Below are 22,712 nucleotides of genomic sequence, written 5' to 3'. Positions count from 1 at the left end.
TATATGTTGCTCTTTTTTTAAATATGTTGCACCGCTAAACTTAGTGGCTATTTAACCAATGTATTCATGGATAGATAATGGGGTGGATGTGGTGCTGAAGAAGGAGCAATAATTCCTGAAATATGCATATACGCCAATTACCTATTTTTCTATTTTCGATTGCCTTGTTTTCATACACATGTTCGTACAGTAATCCCTCGACTATCGCTGGTGTTACATTCCCACAACCACCTCACTGCGATAGGTGAAAATCCGCAAAGTAGAAACTGTACTGTACCATATACTTATTTTTATAATTTGTATATATTTATTTTATTATAAATGCAAAACAACAACACAAAGGAATCGTCGTAAGCTTAAATATTAAACAGTGATATGGCAAGGGATTACTGTTTATGAAATGTAACTCTGTAGAAATACACTTAGTTTTCAAAAAGATTTCTGAGTAACAAGAATTGACAACTTGTTAAAAATTGTTTTTACGCCTTGGAGCAAAGATAGTTTTGGCACCCTTGTCAAAATTAACAGGTATAATGAGCAAGGGAAAATTTTGTGCACCTACAAACTATGAGGAGGGAAAGTCCTCTCTTATCCCTTGCATCTCTGACAAAGGGTTCTGTCCAAAATATTGGACTATTTTTCCTCTTGGCAAAATAAGTTATACTGTTTTGGGAAGTTTTTGTGTTTTTTAGATTACATTCTGTTTGGGAGAATCTGCCGTTAAGGAAAGATTAAATGTGTTTAAGGGTTGAAGTATGAACTTCAACATAAATACACACTGGAATTAATAAATTCTAACAAACGAACAATGACAATAGGATGTAAGTAGATGGCAGATTACGAAAATTAGGAAATTAAACAAATTGCTCGACATGGATGCTCACTCTCACAAATAGACCTTTGTTGGTTTTCTTTTTATCTATTATTTTTTACTTGCTTCAGTCATTAGACTACGGACATGCTGGGGCACCACCTTGAAGAATTTTTAGTCGAATGAATTGACCCTTGTGCTTATGTTTAATTAAGCCTGGTACTTATTCTATCAGTTTCTATTGCAAACTGCTAAGTTACAGGGATGTAAAGACACCAACACTGGTTGTCTAGCGGTGGTGGGGAAGACACAGACACAAAGACAAACACATACACACACCCATTAACATACACACACACACACATACATATGATGGGCTTCTTTTAGCCACCATTGCCAAAATCCACTCACAAGGCTTTGTTCAGCTCAGGACTATAGTAGAAGACATTTGACCAAGGTGCCTGCAGTGGAACCGAACTTGGAACCATATGGTTGGGAAGCAAGTTTCTCACCACACAACCACGCCTGTGCCTATATATGCTTTGGTGATGAATTTTCAGTTCTTCAATCCGCTAAATTATCTGCACATTGAATTAGCATGTAAGTGGCTGAGTATTCCACTGACATATATACTCTTAATATAATTCTCAAGGAGAACTAGTATGACTGTGAGTGTGAGACAAGACTGTACCTTTGAATTCAGGCACAACCCATCTGATGGACTTTATACATATCCATCCACCTGAATTAATTCACAACACTCCGGTCAACACGAAGATATAGTAAAATACTTATCAAAAATAAGTAATCATTCAGCCATTCTCACATACTTGTTCACATTCACACATATAAATGAATGTATACATGTACATGCATACAGGAATGTATGTATATACATGCACACATACACACACATACATGCAAGTATCAATCCATTCATACGTACAAACAGGGGTAGACTGAGCCATCAGTCAATTGGGCCCGGAACTCTGAGGGGCCCACACTCTACATGTTAACTCTCTTTCATATCAATGCTAAGGAGCCTGGTGAACAGTTATGCCTGAGGGCCCTTAATACTCTCAGTCCGTCCCTGCAAACAAATGTACATGCACACACACAAGCATGCATGCAATCATACATAGAAACATGCATACATTACACACACACACACACATATAGGATTAACTGAACATGAAGAAATCCCTGCCCCCAAAATACATATCTATTGCAGAAAGTAATTCTATAACAGTATATCTAAGAAGAGATGGAATAGGTAGTTATTCCTGTTTGATGAACAATAGAAGATTCTACAACATATTTGGTAAACTATATAAGGTGATTTACAATTAGAAAATAAATTAAAAAAACTATGTGGTTGTGCTTAACTTGGTAGAAATAGCAGGCAAATCTCATTTAAATGATAAACAGAATTATGAAAGGGGCATATATACATTCATACACAACACACACTCACACACCCATATATATCTGTGTGTGTGCGTGTGTAAAAAAGAATGTAAAAAAAGGGGGAAAAAAATCTTACGCATCTCTATATATATAAAAAGCAGTCTGTCTGTCTGTCTGTCAGGTTGTACCCTCACCCTGACCACGGCTTTCAACCGATTCTGATGAAACTTGACACACACATAGCCCAATGTCATAATTCAAAACTAACGCAGCAAAAATTTTGAAAAGTTCCCTTAGTTCTGAAAAAAATCGATAAATTCGACATGGGGTTGAGAATCTAAGCTTATCATATGCAACACATTTTCCGTTGTAGTTTTCGCAACTTGCAATCGATTTTCACCAAACTCATGGTGAAGCTTAATGTTACCCTAAGGAACTTAATTCTGATGTTAGTCTTCCATGCAATACTTTACCATCAGAAAAAATCGATAAAATCATGCCATTTTGGGAAATCGCGTTCAAATTCAAGATGACATATTTTCGACAATATCTTTAACAAATTGGCAGGAATTTTTTTGAAATTCACAGCAAGCATCGTGTCTGCTCCAAGGAGCTATATGGCCCTTTTGATTCCAATCGGATATGTTATTACTGGAAAAAAATCGGATACTTACATTATATGTGGCACACATAGCAAACCGATTTTTCTGCGATATTTTTTTAAAGTTCACATAGATTTTCCCTACACCGATGTTGGACATCAAGTTTGCATTAAATGTCAAACTAACGACCTTTTGTCAATGCAGTTAACAAGTATTGGGAGAAATCGACAAAACCATATCACTTTGAGACCGACCATGTGAACCTATAAAACTGACTTTTGTTAAATAGTTGGCAGATTTCAGGCGATTTAGTTGATTTTTGCCACTTTTATCATAAAGGTTACTAGAAATGGCATATGTTTTCCTTTTGCTTCAAATCCGAGCAATGTTGGGCTGTAGATGCGTTTGTGGTTGTGTGCGTGCATGTCCTTGACACGATGATTGCAGCTCTTCACATTGGTTCCCCAAATGGTGAACAATGCTCTCAATTAAACACCCTTTGGCCAATCACATGCACTGACACACTCAGTTGTGCGCGTATAGTTTGTGACTCCCACTTCTCTCGGTTCACACCCGCTCGCTTCACAAGTTGGCCTACTTCTGCTAATCGCTGCTGCAGCCGCGAATACTTTTTTTGTTTAAACTTTCTTTATAACTACCACCCCAAACGTTTTACCTTAAATTTTTGATGTACCCTAAGGTACTTGCAAACTCTTGGTTTATTATAAGCCGCTTTTGTCGTGTGCACCAAAAAACCTTTTCCATTCGTTTGTTCAGTTTGGTCATTTTTTGCTTTTTCGTTGTTGTCACTCATATTGCTGCCCGCTTTTTTTCCATTTTTGTACATTTTTATACATTTTGGGATACTTACCCCACATGTTCCTTTTTATTACACCTTTGCCAAGGCATCAGCTGCTAGGGCTAGAAGGGTATGCGAGATCCACGAGGAAACCGCCTTGCGCCTCTCGCAAAAAGCTTCCCGTTCTGCTGCTGCTCAGGCATCTGAAACTACTAGCGACCGTCTACCCGACTTGCAAGGGCCGCAGCGTACGGATCTTCCCTCCACTCGAGGTTGACGAAAGAGCAACAGTCCAGCCAAAACATGCGGGCTTCTTCCTGTGCTTCCATCCGCAGAGCTCACAAGAACTCTGAACAAAGAGCCATTCGGAATCCGGCTAGCACCGCCAGGACACGATCTGTCGAAACCCCACAGCAGAGGAGAACTCACCAAGCTGTAGACGCCACAAACACAGCCATGGCTTGATCTGCTGAAACACCTCAACAGAGGAGAGCTCGCCAAGCTGCTAACGCCGCAAACACAGCCATAGCCTGATCTGCCAAAACTGCAGACCAACGAACTATTCGGATATCCAGAGATGTCATTAACACTGCTTCAGAGAGTGCTGAGGTGAGAGCTGAAAGGCTTTCAAGGAATTCCACTGCTACCGCTGTCGCATGCACATCTCAATCTGCTGAGGCATGGCACACTTGACTTGAGAGTATCAACCAACGTCGGGATATCATTCATGGTGTATGTACCCCTACCCCCGCTTTCTGGTTGTCACTAGCATTCAACTACAACGCCACAATTAATTTCTCCTTGCATGACGACATCAAGATAGGGTCAATGACAATTGTATGCCAGTTTTGCAAAACCAAGAAATGGCCCGAAGAGCTACCTGGTTTGTGCTGCTCTGGTGACAAAGTGGACCTGCCACCCCTATGGGAACCACCTCAACTGTTGAAGGATCTCACAGCGAGTTTAACCCCCGAATCGTCACAATTCCTTGAAATCATTTGAAAGTACAACTGCTCATTCCAAATGACCTCTTTCGGTGCCAAAAATTCTTCTAGAGAAGGCTTGATGCCTACTTTCAAAGGACTAGATCGGGATTAGTTGTTGCCTACTAGATTAGGATTAGGTAGGGCTTAGCTGTGGTCCGAACCCAACTTGGGTTCGGGGGGGGGGGGGGCAGTGTCAAAAGGGCCGGCATGTGCAAACTTATCACCTCTGCCTGTCAAACTCCCAACCCATACGTTCCCGTCACGACACTGATCCCGCAGAACTGGGTTGGGTGTGCTAAACAAAACCAGAAAATGCACTTTGACTGTCATAGATTTTCTTCATGCATGCAAGGGAACGGTGCCTTGAATGCCTTAATGCCTTTTAGGCTTCATTTTACAAAATAACGGTTCAATGAGTACAAAAAAGGGTAAAGGGCATTGCTTATCAACAAAGTTTCTTACATACCCGGGCAACTCCGGGCTATGTTGCTAGTTTCTTTTAAAACTTAACTTTAGTGTCCATATCTGCCAACCTTACTACCTTTAAAAAGAGTTAAATTTGATATGCATTGGGGGGAAAAATGGGAGGATCATAACTAGCCCAACTTTGATTACAGGTTTTCTCAAGCTAAATAACCATAGATCAATTCCAGATTTGTACAATCCTCAAAAACCCCAAAACATGGAATATCTGAAGTTAGTATGGAGTGATGGATCTGTCTGATACATCAAGGTAACTTGGCCTGTACTATGGCTGATTGGAGATATAACATCAATGTATAATAGTTTTGCTTTTAAACAAGACAATACCTCAGAAAGCATTTCCAATAATCTTCCTGATACTTAAATTCGAGTTATTTGTCTGGACAATACAGGAATCTGTTCCACGGCTGTTAGGATCTGAAAATTCCTTGTTTGTACAGAAATATTGTTACAAACAGGAAAAAAAAATGCTGAAGGGCTTAAGACCAGCCTTTGAATGGTAAATAGTTACCGAAACCAATGTTTCTTTTTGTGGTGGGTGGAATAGTTGTTTGTTTAAGAATCACTGATGTAAACTACATTATTTGTACATACTGCTCAAGAGCCACACTGTAGACAAACCAGACAATTGCCTACAGCACTAAAATCTGAAGGTCTCACACAAATTGTAAACAATGTAGACAAAAATTTTAATCCAGTTAAAAATACAAAAATTTAGTGATAAACAGAATTATGAAAGGGGCATATATACATTCATACATACATTCAGACACAACACACACTCACACACCCACACACACATATATGCACATATATATCTGTGTGTGTGTGTATACATGTTTGTGTTATTTTCAAAGAATGTAAAAAAAAGAGGGAAAAAATTTTTACACTTTTCTTTTAAAACTTAACCTTAGTTTCCATATCTGTCAACAATAATTCCTGTAATTGTTTTGATAATATTTTAGCAAAAAACTGAATCATCACAATCTAACCTATTGAATATCATATATTGTAGACTGTGTATTATAAAGCTACAGCTCCTGCATGTATTCAACAAACATTCATAACTAAGAGGAGTGCACACTGTATGACTGACACAGGACACTGAATACCATAGCACTGGTGATGCAAACATGTAGACTTGATGTACTTGATCACATTTGAAGAGCTTAACCCTTTAGCATTTAAACTAGCCATATCTGGCCAAAATAATCCACCTGTTTTCATCTTCAAACTGGCCAGATCCAGCCTCTTATACTTATCCTACAATATTATTTGTTATGTTGTTGAAATGTCAAAGCTACAAGATAATGCATGACTAATTCAAATGAATGTAAATAAATAAGCATTATATTTGAAAGAGAAATCTGAATGCTTAACCTCGCCTGGCTTAAGCAGTTATCTTCAAAATTTGATGTTTTCAAGAATAAAAAAAAAGGGACCATTTAACATCTTTTATGTTCTAAATTTATTTATCATTTTATATTTGAATTTTTCCCTGTACTGCTGCTAAGCATTTTGTTTGGTGCACATAGTTTGTGAATATAAATTTGAGATAGAACAGAGTTCAGTACAAATTAATAGATTTTGTTTACAACAACCAAATGCTTAAAGAAAATGTTTGATCAGCTAAAGTGGATATTGGAAGATTTATCAATAACAGCTGGCAAATTGTACAAATCTCTGGCTTGTTTGGTGTTAGGTGAATCTATCAAAAAGTCAATCACACGGTCTGTTTAAATAGCTCCCCAAAATTACTCACAGACTACTATTCATTGATTGCCTAAAATAATACACCCGACAATGTTAAGACTAATGTGTTGGTGAGTATGGGTCAGAGACTACTAGTTTCTGACAGGTAACACATGTGACAAGGTGGTGAAGCTAATCTGTCATCTGCAAAAGGTTGCTGCATTAACCCACTCCTCAAAGATTGTTGGGAAAACAGCCTTCAGTGAGAATTAACATAAAGCAAAGGTAGTGAAAATTGAACTATAATGCAAAAGTACTAACAGGACTCAATGATAAAAATGACTAGTCATGCAAGAGTGCAACAGAAAAATACCATATATGTATGCACAAGTTGCAAAAGGTTCAAAGTAGAATTACAAATGTGCAATATAGAAATCTGCATAGTGTGTGTGCCAGCTACAAGTGAGATCAATGTCTGTGTGCATGAGTGTGCACAGCTCAAGTGAATCTATAGAAATTCAATATAGCATGGGCTTTCAAACAAATGTGTTTGCAGACAGGTGAAATGAACAATGATATTAAAATTTTGTAAAAATATATTTATGACTTGCTTTCATACTGCTACTACTGTGCCTCTTGTGCTGTTGGAACAGAGATAAAAATCTGTTTCATTAGAAAAATGGTTGTTTGTTTAAAAATTTCCAGATACCAATTGTAGGCTGATTCATAGCAGTTCAATCAGAAAGTTGCTGCTTCTTTAAAAACCCAGAGTACCATTTTTAAGAAACTAAAAGCATTTTTTGTAGGGATAACAATAATAATAGACTATACATGACTGTTTGTTTTAATTCCCACATACCTGTTCTTTATATAGTCTTCACATCTTTTGTCTCTCTGAAGCACTCGAGAGTCGTTTGCACTGCACATCAAGAACATTTTATCTTCTGAGCCATTTGCCTTTGAGACATTTCATCTTCATGATGATCTACAATTTGATCTCACTCACGCTCACTTAACTCCCTTGTTTTAGACATTTTACTGTTTATTAACTGTATCTATAATGTATTTTAGCATAAATCTCTGAAATAATCGAGAATTCATAAGTTAATTTTGGACGTTGGTCTTACTCATAATTGGTTACATATGTACAGTACAGTATAAAAGTAGTAATTGATGCTTAAGAAGGGTCAACAAGATATTAAAACTAATGTCTATTGTGAAATATGCCATAATATACCACGTGCACGAGTTCCTTTAACATAGCTGAACCATAAAACATTGGGGTGGCCTAATACTTTTGGCCAAGGCTGTAAGGTGTGTGTTTATTTGGCAAAAAAAAAAAAAGACCATCCTGAAATACAACATCATCATCATCATCATTTAGCGTCTGCTTTCCATGCTAGCATGGGTTGGACGGTTCAACTGGGGTCTGGGAAGCCAGAAGGCTGCACCAGGCCCAGTCTGATCTGGTAATGTTTCTACGGCTGGATGCCCTTCCTAACGCCAACCACTCCATGAGTGTAGTGGGTGCTTTTTACGTGCCACCAGCACGGGGGCCAGGCGAGGCTGGCAACGGCCACGATCGGATGGTGCTTTTTACATCCCATGGACACGGGGACCAGGCGAGGCTGGCAATGGCCACGATCGGATGGTGCTTTTTACGTACCACCGGCACGGAAGCCCATTGGGGCGGCGCTAGCAACGGCCAAGTTCGGATGGTTTGCTTACGTGCCACCGGCACTGGTATCACAGCTACAATTTCCATTGATGTTGATCGATTTCGATTTTGATTTCCACTTGCCTCAACAGGTCTTCACAAGTAGAGTTTTGTGTCCCAAGAAGGAAAGGTATGCATAAGTGGACTGGCTACATCCCAGGTAGAGGCCATGGGTTATGGTCTCACTTGTCCTGCTGGGTCTTCTCACGCACAGCATACTTCCATAGGTCTCGGTCTCTAGTCATTTCCTCGGTGAGACCTAAAGTTCGGAGGTCGTGCTTCACCACCTCATCCCAAGTTTTCCTGGGTCTACCTCTTCCACAGGTTCCCTCAACTGCTAGGGTGTGGCACTTTTTCACACAACTATCTTCAGCCATTCTCGTCACATGACCATACCAGTGCAAACATCTTTCTTGCACACCACAACTGATGCTTCTTAGGTCCAGCTTTTCTCTCAAGGTACTTACACTCTGTCGAGTATGAACACTGACATTACACATCCATCGGAGCATACTGGCTTCATTTCTTGCGAGCTTACACATATCCTCAGCAGTCACGGCCCATGTTTCACTGCCATGTAGCATGGCTGTTCGTACACATGCATCATACAGTCTGCCTTTTACTCTGAGCGAGAGGCCTTTTGTCACCAGCAGGGGTAAGAGCTCTCTGAACTTTGCCCGGGCTATTCTTACTCTAGCAGTTACACTTTCAGCACACTCACCCCCGCTACTGACTTGGTCACCTAGGTAACGGAAGCTATCAACTATTTCTAGTTTTTCTCCCTGGAATGTGGTGGAAGTTGGTCTCTGCACATTTTCAGTGTTTATTGCTTCTGAGCATCTGCCACATACAAAAACTATTTTCCTTGTTAGCCTTCCTTTGACATTGCTGCACCTCTTATGTGTCCATAGCTTACACTTGGTGCATCTTATAGAGTTATATATACATATATATAACAATTATTGTTACATATAACAATATATATATATATACACACATACATTCAATTAAAGGTTAAATTAGCCTCATTAAGGTGTGGTATCATACAATGAATTACTGGTTTAATACTTAATACTTGTTGTGAATAATAATATTGTTACGAGGGGACCTCCGTCGAACGAAAGCTGTTACGGAATCCCTCACACAGGCCCGTTCGATGCAGCGAATGTTTGCCACGGAAACTCGGAGAGGAGAGAGAGATACAACAACAACAGCAGCAGCAGCCGCATAGAGGCACACAGAGGCAATCGAGAGAGACACAAATAGGCAAGGCAATTGGCTTACATTTAACAACTAGTTTATATGACTATTAATTGTTACAACATCAAATACATATCAGATACATTTAAAAGAGGACATGCAAGTAACAACTCAATACATCATACAGGTCAAAGCATTTAAACTGTCCGGTAACAACACATTAAATTCAATAACAACAGCATTTCAAGAGTACACGTCCGGAGACAACAGTTCTGTTTCAAATCACATTAAAGTTACAGTTCAAAGGACATTAAAGGCCTATACAGTTCAATGTTCATTACACAGTTCTCTTTCCAACAACTCTGTACACAATGTTTTTACACAGTTCACATTGCTCTTTTCACTGTCTCATTTCTTTTCAACAGTCTCTTTACATCGATTCTTTTTCCTTCTTTTTCTTCACATATCAATACACAATTCACGTACCCCTATTCCTACTAGAATAGCCAGTGTCTCATATTGCACCTCATCTCTCTCAGTACTGCTAACTCCAACTTGCTAAACGCTTGCCTTGAATTCCAAATCCTCGCTCCTAAATCCAACCGCTCACCTTGACGACCAAATACCGACTGCCCAAAACCTCTTGCTCTGTCACTACCCTCAATCTCTCTCTTAGCTCTAATACTCTCTCTATCGCCGCTCAGATTCCTTAATCTGTCTTCCTCACTACTTTCTTCTTCCTCTTCTTCACTGTCTCTCACACACTGAACTGCTTACTTAAGGGGGCAGCCCTCCAAATGAACCCTAATTCACCCGAAGGGGTCGGGGAGTCTCCCCAGAGCTAATTAATCAACCCGCATCCGGCAGAACAATGGATTCATTGCCAAATCTAGGTCGCCGGCTCTGTCCTTAAGTTGAACTCACAACAATATTATTCATAAAACAATAGGTTTATATATAAATCATGGTTTATAATCATTCAAAAGAAAGTAAGAAAATGGAGATATATCAGTTAATAGAAATTTATTATCTGCAAAAGTCAAATATGGTCCCTTGCAACCGCTTCAATTAAGCCTAATAGATTAAATAGTAATTAATAAAATCATTATATTGGACAAATTCTCTTCAGAAGCTAGAAGAAAGATATACCATTAGGTTTTTAAGTGTTGTATTTTAGAATCATTAGTAGATGATATTATTATTAAATGTTACATCTCCATTTTCTTACTTTTTTTTGAATGATTATAAACCATGATATATATATATATATATATGTATACGTATATATTTTTGATAAAAATAGTTATTCCCCTCTACACACACACATACACATATATACATACCCACATACATTCATATATGCATACACACATAAATATTGGGTTATCCGGAAAGTTTGTGCTGATTTTTAAAGGAAAGAAAAAGGTCAATAAATACTTGCCATTACCCAAGCTTTACCAGGTGCTCATGAACGACAGATTTTGATAGGTTGAGGCCTTCTGCCAATTCTCAGGTTGTGCAATGTGGGTTATTCTCAATTAATGACTTGATTTGGTCACAATCTGTAGTGGATGGTCTGCCTGATCGCTCTTTATCAATAAGGCTACAATCTCCAGCTTGGAACCTTGCGAACCACTTCCGTACAGTTCTTTCGGATAAAGAAACATCACTGTAAACTGTGCATATTTCTTTGGTTGCTTGTGAGACATTTTTCCCTTTACAGAAAAAGAAAAGCATCAAGTGCCGAAAATGAACTTTCTTATCTTCCATTTTAAAGGGTTACAGAATTAACACAAGGTATAGGAACATAAACCTTCTTCCATGAAAAGATAGTTTAAACTGTGCTCTAAATGGAGGTGTAGTCAAATCCTATTTTATGGATTCAACCATGTTCTAAAATAAGTTGAAAGGTAAGCTACTATAAATTGGCACGAACTTTCCGGATAACCCAGTACATTGATATTACATACATAAAGAAAAAAGATGAAAGGTCCTTCCTAAGCAATAGGTTTGTAAGGCCAGTTTCTCAGATTCTGTGGCATAGGTATTCTGCCCACTCCTGGATGGGATGCCAGTCTGTCACAGGATTACTCCTTTTTGCTAGCTGAGTGGACTGGAGCAACATGTACTGAAGTATTTTGCACAAGAACTCTATGCATCATCCAATCCAGGAATTGAAGTCCCAGTCTTACAATCAATAGTGCCACCTTAACCACTAAGGCATGTCCCTCCACAAATACACACACACAGAGGTATGTGTGTGTTTCAAAATTTAAATTCTCAAGACCAAAAGTTCAACACAAATTCCACACAACTTTGCTACATTTACCCTCACATACAAAAGCAATCTCAGAAACATTCCTCCACCCCAATTAAAACCACACACACACACAACACAAATTCACCAGACATATAGCAAAGAGGAAAAAGAGACAATGTGAAATAGTGCTAAGATGTAGGAGGGGGTTTATTGTCAACAGACACTGTGATGGGTGAACTTTGAGAAACAAATTGATCTATTAATTACTCAATCAATTAATTCCATATCCTTAAAAATCTTGCCATTATGTGGAATTCCATAATCTAAAGCTTATTTTCCTATTGATTTCCATGTTGTATAATTGATATGTCATTTTTGTATTTAGTTTGCAAGAATCTTGATGTGAAGCTATTGGTTGAAACAGATTTTGTTGTATGTTGTGAGGGTCATTATACTAGTTATAATACACACACTTGTCCTATTTCACTCCTCTTCTTGCCCATCCTCACCACCACCACGCATCTTATTATTTTCATATACACACAACAGATTAGATTGTTGGGAAAGAAAAACTCCTAACATTGGGCTACAACAAATATTCATAGATGCCAGGAACCCTCCTAAGTATCCTAGCTGTCCCTAATAAAACTGGTTTCTGGAGCTGTACTAAACTGGGCTTTATGCCTATTTCCTCTATCCATCTGTTCATATCTTTAGGGATAGTTCCGAATGCACCTATAACTACAGGGATACATTTTACCTGCACATTCAATAGTGTCTATAATTCAATGGCTAGATCCTGGTACTTTGCCATTTTTTCTATTCTTCTCATATTGATTTTTTTTAATCATTTGGGACTGTAAGGTCAATTACCTGGCATTTTCTATTCTCATTATCTGCTACTACTAAATCAGGCCTTCTAGCTTCTATTACTCTGTCAGGTTGAATGTTAAAGTTCCACAACATCTTGTATTTATTACTTTCTAGTACTTTACTGGTTTAATGTTCATACCATTTATTAGTATGTTTAAATCCTAGCTTTCTACATAACTCCCAGTGGATTACTCTCCCTAGGTTGTTGTGTCTTTTCTTGTATTCTTTCTGTGCCAACACACTACATTCACTTACTATATGAGTAATGCTTTCCTCTTATTGATTTGCATAACCTACATTGGGAATCTACTTTGTTTTTGTCTATCTTGGTTTTTATCCAATTTGTCCTTAATGCCTGATCTTGTGCAGCTGCTAACAAACTTTCTGTCTCCCTTTTCAGCTTTCCTTTCTGCAACCATAGCCATATCTCACTACTACTATTTTCTGCAACTATCTTTGGGAATCTACCATGCAACACCTTCTCCTGCCAGTCAGATAATTTCTGTTCTATTTTCTGGTTTTTAACTTCATTTGGGTTTTTGGTTCCCTATGTCTTGCTGTGACTCTAGGTGTTGCCTTGGCAGAGGTTTCCACTCTTGTTGTTGTTATTATTATTATTACCTCCACCTTTGCAAAGGTGGAGGTATTGCTTTCAGCCATGTTTGCTTGTTTGTTTGTCCGTGGACAAGATATCTCAAGAATCGCTGGATGGATTTGGATGAAACTTTCAGGAATGTTTGACCTCATGACTGGCATGAGCTGATTAGATTTTGGGATTGATCTGGTACCTGACAAGGATTCTGGATTATTTTTCTGTTTTTTTACTTGATTTTTGAGAGCAGTTGGGTTCATTTTTAGTATTCTTGTTTGTGAGAACAGTCGAATTTATTTAAGATATTCTCATTTTAAAATTCATCTTGAGCTAATTGTTGGTGTTGCCTTGGCAGAGGTTTGTGCTCTCTGAGTGCTCTTGTTATTATCATTATAAAGAGTGCATGGCTTAGTGGCTAAGGTGTTGCATTCATGATCGCTAGATTGTGATTTCAATTTCTAGACCAGGTGGTACATTGTGTTCTTGAACAAATCATTTCATCTCACATTGCTCAACACCTGATGTATGGTACACAGTGCACCTGAAGGAAATGAGCTAATGTGTGGCATGAACATTTGATCACTATAAACAAATCATTTGTGCAGGCCATTCAGCAAAAGCTGAATGCTCATACATTGCTTTCAACAGGTGAGTTCATCATTGTTATTATTATTATTGTTAGGGTGGTGAGCTTGCTGAATCCTTAGCACACTGTCAAAATGTTAATCAGTATTTCATCTGTCTTTATGTACTGAGTCCAAATTTCACCAAGTTCAACATTGCTTTTCATCCTTCTGGGGCTCAATATAAAAAGTACCAGCTGATCACTGCATTCAATCTAAATGACTATCCCGTCCCCTAAAATTTCAGGCCTTGTGCCTATGGAAGATAGGATTATTATTATTATTATTATTATTATTAAAGTGGTCAGTTGGCAGAATCATTTAGTGTCTATTGACAATAGGTATTAATTATAGACACTAGGCATGGTTGTGTGATTAGAAGTTTTCTTCCCAACCACATGGTTCTGGGTTCAGTCCCACGCATGGTATCTTTGGTATCTGTCTCCTATTATAGCCCCAGGCTGGCCAAAGCCTTAGAAGAGCTTGGGGGAAAGAAAGCTGGTGGTACTTTATTAGCATACATGTGTGTATGTGTATATATATATATATATATATATATATATATATATATATAATATATATATATATATATATATATATATATATGTGTGTGTGTGTGTGTGTGCATGTGTGTGTATATATTCATACATACATACCACAAAACCTTTTCATACGAGCAACACTGATTCCATGGCTCCATACTTTGAAATGACTAAACATGAACTGCTATTGGAACTTACATACCATGTACAGGAAAATTTTTTACCACTTCTCTACACCATTTCCTTTGAATAATGGAACTGCAACTACAATATCTTTATATATCTTATTTCTACTTTCATTTTCTTATTTCCCTCTATATTCCCTATATTTCCACAATAATTTGAACTCAGATATTTACTCACATCGTCTCTGATGAAGGGATATCCATAATATCCCAGAAACAGATGTAAGACTATTTCATTATAAATGTCTTGAAAACTCCTCACAGTCTTGGGTTTGTTATCTCACTCTGTCTAATATATATATATATGTGTGTGTGTATTTGTGTATGTGTATGTATGTATGTGTGTAAGTGTGTGTGTATGTGTTCATGTCTCTTTGTCTTGACATCAAGTGACAGTTGTAAATGAGTGTTACTGTCACAGAAGCAGTGTTATTCATTTCCAGTACTCCACAAAAACATGTCTAGCTTTGGGAAATATTACCTTTCCTGGAAACAGGTGAGGGTTGGCAACAAGAAGGGCATCTAGCCATTGAAAATCAGCCTCAAATAAACTTCATCCAATCCATGCAAGCATGGAAAAGAGGATATTAAGTGATGATGATGATGATGATGATGATGATAATGACGACAATGACTAAATTTCGATTGTTTTGATCTCCTGGATGTACATAAAGTGTCTTATTCCTGGTTGTATAAAGAATCTCAGACCAGATTCAAATGAAGAACCTTTATGACTAAACTAGTGTAATGAAATTCTTAATAAAGAGATTACTATTGCATAAGCTGACCGAGTGGATATAACATTATTACACCAAATAATTTCTCTCAGTAATTTATTCCCTAATGTATGTTCATTTTTGTTTACTTTTATACAAAAAGGAGTGGCTGTGTGGTAAGTAGCTTGCTTACCAACCACATGGTTTCGGGTTCAGTCCCACTGCGTGGCACCTTGGGCAAGTGTCTTCTACTATGGCCTCGGGCGGACCAAAACCTTGTGAGTAGATTTGGTAGACGGAAACTGAAAGAAGCCCGTCGTATATATGCATATATATATATGTATGTGAGTGTATATGTTTGTGTGTCTGTGTTTGTCCCCCAACATCGCTTGACAACTGATGCTGGTGTGTTTACGTCCCCGTAACTTAGCGGTTCAGCAAAAGAGACCGATAGAATAAGTACTAGGCTTATAAAGAATAAGTCCTGGGGTCAATTTGCTCGACTAAAGGTGGTGCTCCTGCATGGCCACAGTCAAATTCAAATGACTGAAACAAGTAAAAGAGTATCTATTTAGTGATGCTGTTACCACTACCTTGGTAAGGACACTGAAGTAAAAATGAAACATGTCCAAAGTTATCTCCCATGTTTGCCAGAATAAGTAAAATACTGTGAAACCTTAATGCTTAATGTCTTTTCTTCCTTGTATAATTATTTCTAATTTTGATTTTTAATTTTATATGTTAAAAGAAATATTCACTGCAATAAAATATAATAATATGATCTCCATAACTATTCCAAATTCTTTATCCAGTTTTAGGTACAGATCAAGGAATGAGACACCTGATGAAGATCAGAGATCAAATTACTCAAGATGTAGAAGATATTGTAAACATATACTCTCTAACAATGGAGTTAACTGTTCAGAAAATTACACCTGCTGGATTTTATTATTTTAGCTTTTCTTACTGTCTTTTTCTTTTCTTTCAGTTCCTTCTTTCTTCCTTCATTTTTTTCTTTCCTGCATTTGTTCTCTCTTTCTTCTTCTTTCTTTCTATCTTTCATCTCCCAAATATTAAATTCAAAATGGAAAGAAAGAAAGAAAGAAAGAAACAGAGAGAGAAAAACTGAATGAATGAATGAATGAATGAATGAATGACAGAAAATTTTCTGAAAACATGTCTAGATCTTTTCTATTTGCAAAAAGAGGTTGAAGGGCAAGTAAACAAACTGACCTAAAATTAACTGTAAATCTCAAGTATTTAGGATTAATATACAATAGCGATTGTCTATAATGTAGAACTAGAAACACTGTACAGAACACACACACACACACAAACGTGGCTTGATTCTTTTTAATTAAACAAAAAATATTTTGTTAGAAATTGAGTATAAATATTATCAGTATATATACACACACACGTATATATGTACATAAGTATATACATATGTATATATGTGTATATATATATATATAAATAAATTATATATGCATGTATACATACATATATATAATTGTCTGTAACTTTGATATGAATACCTGACCTTTAACCAGGTCAGGAATTTTATGGTCTTTGTTTTTTTTTATACTTTTATCTTAAATTGTCTGATTGTTCGTAAATGAATTATTTTATGACCCTGCTTCATAATCAAAATCTCTAACTTCTTCAGAAGGTCATAAAATTATGTATCTTATTTCTTTATAGCCCACAAGGAGGGGACAAACAAGGACAGACAAAGGGATTAAGTCGATTACATCAACCCCAGTGCATAACTGGTACTTAATTTATTGACCCCGAAAGGATGAAAGGCAAAAGTCGACCTCAGAACGTAAAGACAGACGAAATACTGCTAAGCATTTTGCCCGGCATGCTAACATTTCTGCCAGCTCGCTGTATATATCTGTCTGCATGCACGTGTGGGTGCAGAAGGAAAAGGGAAAGAGAAAGAGAGAGGGATGTGTTCTATACAATTATTATTGGTGCTGCTTATTTTTTTTCAAACTTGGCAGGATTTGAACACACAGTGCAAAGGGACATAGCAAAATATATTGAAAGCATTTTTTTGTGCTGCCTCATTGATGCTACCCTTATTATTGGTTTCAAATTTTGGCACAAGGTCAGCAAGTTCCAACCCCAGTGTTCAACTGGTACTTATTTTATTGACCCCAAAAGGATAAAAGATAGTCAACATCAGCAGAATTTTGATTCAGAAAGTGAAGACTAACAAAATGCCACTAAGCATTTTGCCAGCTGGCTGCCTTGCTACCCTTATTATTATTCAGTTGTGCTGGTAGTACAGATTCCCGTGATTCTCTGTCACCACCCAATTCTATTTGAATTTGTAGCTTGAGTTGCAATGAATCTTTCGTTAACTGATTACACAGCCATGGACACCATCCCTATGGATGTGTTGCTGTTACTTTCTTTATAGAGTTCGGTGATCCTGACTGTGGACCTTCTAGGATTCCTCCACTCAGAATCAATATAAGAAGTACCATTGGCTCAGCTGACCTCTTAAAAATCCTCCATGCTGCAGTCCCATCTCTTCACTGTATCTCAGGCAGGGTGGTTGAACAGCTGCTATGGATTACCAAAGAGCAATCCCTAACTATGGAGGGTACAATTGTCACAACTCTTACCTTCATGAAAATATAACAGCCAACAAAGATTCCGTCATGTGATTGCTCAACCTGCTAGAAAATAGCAGCCAAATCTTCTTTAAATCAAACTCTACCATTTTAAAGAAGGAAAGACACATTAGATAATATAATCTGAGATTCATCAAATCAGTAAAGAAAAACAAAACAAACAAAAGCAAAAATGATGAGATGGCCCTTTAGAAGTTACACAAGTGTTTTCTAATTCAGGGAAGAGAAGTGGAAACTTTGTGATTTTTTTAAAGAAATTCAAATGATATATGCATTACCAATTTGAGCTCAAGTGGTTTCAGGTTCAGTCTCATGGTGCTACACCTTGGACAAGCACCTTCTAATCCTCAAGTTGATTAATGCTTTGTAAGTGAATTTAGTAGACAGAAGCTGTGTAGAATCTCGTTACCATTATCTTCAAACAGGTGCATATTGTACCCTGACTTTTAATATATGTATATATATATATATAATATAAAAAGGGTAAATAATTTTTTCGTAGTTTTTTAGACAACCAACAATTATTTACCGGTAAATTTCGGTAAATATGACTTTACCTGTTTGAAGATAATGGTAACGAGATTCTACACAGCTTCAGTCTACTAAATTCACTTACAAAGCATTAATCAACTTGAGGATTAGAAGGTGCTTGTCCAAGGTGTAGCACCATGAGACTGAACCTGAAACCACTTGAGCTCAAATTGGTAATGCATATATCATTTGAATTTCTTTAAAAAAATCACAAAGTTTCCACTTCTCTTCCCTGAATTAGAAAACACTTGTGTAACTTCTAAAGGGCCATCTCATTTACCGGTAAATAATTGTTGGTTGTCTAAAAAACCACGAAAAAATTATTTACCCTTTTTATATTACCAATTGGATTTCTTACTCCATTGCGATTATCCTGGTGGCGCGCATAGCAGAATTTTAGAGGGAAAATTTACGGTCCCAGTCGTTTACTTAGTTTTAACTTATGCACACTTCCCCCCACTATCTGATGACGCCTCGTCAGAGGTGGAGGCTGGTGGCATTTGATAAATCTATCGAATATGGTGCTGACAAAAGAATTTAGGCAATTTCTAGCCTACGATCAAGAAACATGTTCACCATTAACGGTAAGAGATTGTTTTCGTTTAGTTACTACTCCGATTTCGCGTACGTGAATCGCAGGGTTGTATCGTATATGGAGCCTCCACTTGTAGAAAATGGAATTAAACAGTCTCTGACTGCCATTTCGAATTCTTTCGGTATGCGGCGGAGCAACCTGTTGCCTGCCCTTTTAATTACTGCTATATATGTGTGTGTGTGTGTGTGTGTGTGTGTGTGCATGTGTGTGTGTGTGTGTATGTATATGTGTATATATATATATATATATATATATATATATATATAGATAGATAGATCATCATCATCATCATCGTTTAACATCCGCTTTCCATGCTAGCATGGGTTGGATGGTTTAACTGGGGTCTGGGAAGCCCGAAGGCTGTACCAGGCCAGTCATATCTGGCGGTGTTTCTACAGCTGGATGCCCTTCCTAACGCCAACCACTCCGTGAGTGTAGTGGGTGCTTTTTATGTGCCACCGACACAGGTGCCAGATGAGGCTGGCGAATGGCCACACTCGGATGGTGTTTTTTACGTGCCACCGGCACGGAGGCCAGGCAGGGCTGGCACGGCCACGATCGGATGGTGTTTGTTACGTGCCACCAGCACGGGGCCCAATCGATGCAGTGCTGGCTATGGCTACGTTCGGATGGTTCTCTTATGTGCCACTGGCACTGGTACCACAAACTACAAATTCCAATGATGTGGATCGATTTCGATTTGATACTTTGATTTTGATTTTGATTTTCACTTGCCTCAACAGGTCTTCACAAGTAGAGTTATGTGTCCCAAGAAGGAAGGTATGCACAGGTGGACTGACTACGTCCCAGGTAGGGCCCACGGGTTATGGCCTCACTTGTCCTTATAAATATATATAATACATATATATATATATATATATAGATAGATATAATACATACATACATATATATATATATGTCCAAAGATCCTGCAATTGAACAGAGATTTAGGGACATATTACTTGAAGCCTTTGACGAAGTAGAAGGGGATAGAGCATCACAGGGGGTAGAAGACAACTGGACGTTTCTAAGGGACAACCTGCTGAGATCCACTGACCAGATCTGTGGCTGGTGCAAAGTCCCCTCTCGACCTAGAATAACGTGGTGGTGGAACAATGTTGTAGACAGGGCTATTAGAGAAAAGAGACAGGCTTGGAAGGACTGGAAAAATGGGGGTAGCAGGGAATTGTATCAGACTGCCAAAAGAGAAGCTAGGAGACAGGTTTATTTAGCCAGAGGGGAAGCAGATAAGAAAAAATTTGCCAATGTTCTGCGCCGTGAGGACCAAAGACTGGAGGTGTTTTGCGTTGCAAGACAGTGTGTGAGAGAGAATCGTGATATGGTAGGAGAGAAGTGTGTTCGCATGGAAGATGGTTCACTTGTGCTAAATGAGGATGCAAAGAGAGAGGTTTGGAGACGCCACTATGAAAGGTTGCTGAATAAAGAAAATGAATGGGATAAAGAGAGTCTGCCGAATGTTGACCCAACAGAGGGACCAGCTATCCGAGTTGATAGTTCCTTGGTAGTTAAGGCAATTAGAAGCATGAAGACAGGGAAAGCCCCAGGCCCATCAGGAATCACTGCAGAGATGCTCAAAATGTCTGGTAGTGTTGGCTATAGCCTAGTCACCCGTATAGTTAATCAGGTGATACACAAAGGAGTCATACCCAATGACTGGTGTAGCAGCATAATAGTCAACTGCTACAAAGGTAAAGGTGACGCCCGAGATACAAATAATTACAGAGGTATCAAGCTGTTGGATCAGGTGATGAAGGTTACGGAGAGGGTCATAGCCCAACTAATTAGAGAGAGAGTTAGTTTAGATGAGATGCAGTTTGGGTTCGTGCCAGGGAAAAGTACCACTGATGCTATATTCCTGGTAAGGCAGCTGCAGGAGAAATACCTAGCCAAAGATAAGCCCCTGTACCTGGCTTTTGTTGACATGGAGAAAGCCTTCGACAGGGTCCCCCGATCCCTTATCTGGTGGTCAATGTGGAAACTAGGGATAGATGAATGGTTAGTGAGAGCTGTGCGAGCCATGTACAGGGACGCTGCTAGTAAGGTGAGGGTTGGCAACGAGTACAGTGAAGAATTCCGGGTAGAGGTAGGGGTCCACCAAGGCTCAGTCCTCAGCCCCCTCCTATTTATCATAGTCCTCCAGGCAATAACGGAGGAATTCAAGACAGGATGCCCCTGGGAGCTCCTCTTTGCTGATGACCTTGCTCTAATTGCTGAGTCACTATCAGAACTGGGGGAGAAGTTTCAGGTGTGGAAACAAGGATTAGAATCGAAGGGCCTTAGAGTCAATCTAGCTAAAACCAAAGTTGTAATCAGTAGGAAGGTAGACAAATCACAAACGCCTTCAGGTAGATGGCCCTGCTCGATCTGTAGAAAAGGTGTAGGTAGAAACTCTATAAGATGCACCAAGTGTAAGCTATGGACACGTAAGAGGTGCAGCAATGTCAAAGGAAGGCTAACTAGGAAGATAGTTTTTGTATGTGGCAGATGCTCAGGAACAATAAACACTGAAAATGCTTTGAGACCAACTTCCGTCACTTTCCAGGGAGGAAAACTAGAAATAGTTGATAGCTTCCGTTACCTAGGTGACCAAGTCAGCAGCGGTGGCGGGTGTGCTGAAAGTGTAACTGCTAGAGTAAGAATAGCTTGGGCAAAGTTCAGAGAGCTCTTACCTCTACTGGTGACAAAAGGCCTCTTGCACAGAGTAAAAGGCAGACTGTATGATGCGTGTGTATGAACAGCCATGCTACATGGCAGTGAAACATGGGCCGTGACTGCTGAGGATATGTGTAAGCTCGCAAGAAATGAAGCCAGTATGCTCCGATGGATATGTAATGTCAGTACTCATACTTGACAGAGTGTAAGTACCTTGAGAGAAAAGCTGGACCTAAGAAGCATCAGTTGTGGTGTGCAAGAAAGATGTTTGCGCTGGTATGGGCATGTAGCGAGAATGGATGAAGATAGTTGTGTGAAAAAGTGCCACACCCTAGCAGTTGAGGGAACCTGTGGAAGAGGCAGACCCAGGAAAACCTGGGACGAGGTGGTGAAGCACGACCTTCAAACTTTAGGTCTCACTGAGGAAATGACTAGAGACCGAGACCTCTGGAAGTATGCTGTGCGCAAGAAGACCCGGCAGGACAAGTGAGACCATAACCCGTGGCCTTCTACATGGTATGGAGCCAGCCTACGTATGCATACCTTCCCTTCTTGGGACACAAAACTCTACTTGTGAAGACCTGTTGAGGCAAGTGAGGATCAGAATCGAAATCGATCAATAGAAATTGCAGCTGAGTTACCAGTGCCGGTGGCACGTAAGAGAACCATCCGTTTGTGACCGCTGCCAGCGCCACCCCGACTGGCCTCATGCCGGTGGCACGTAAAAAGCACCATCCGTTCGTGTCCATTGCCAGCCTCGCCTGGCCCCTGTGCCGG

This window comes from Octopus sinensis, linkage group LG4 (assembly GCF_006345805.1).
Source record: "Octopus sinensis linkage group LG4, ASM634580v1, whole genome shotgun sequence".
Classification (NCBI taxonomy): Eukaryota; Metazoa; Mollusca; class Cephalopoda; order Octopoda; family Octopodidae; genus Octopus; species Octopus sinensis.
This window is presented reverse-complemented; position numbering follows the sequence as displayed.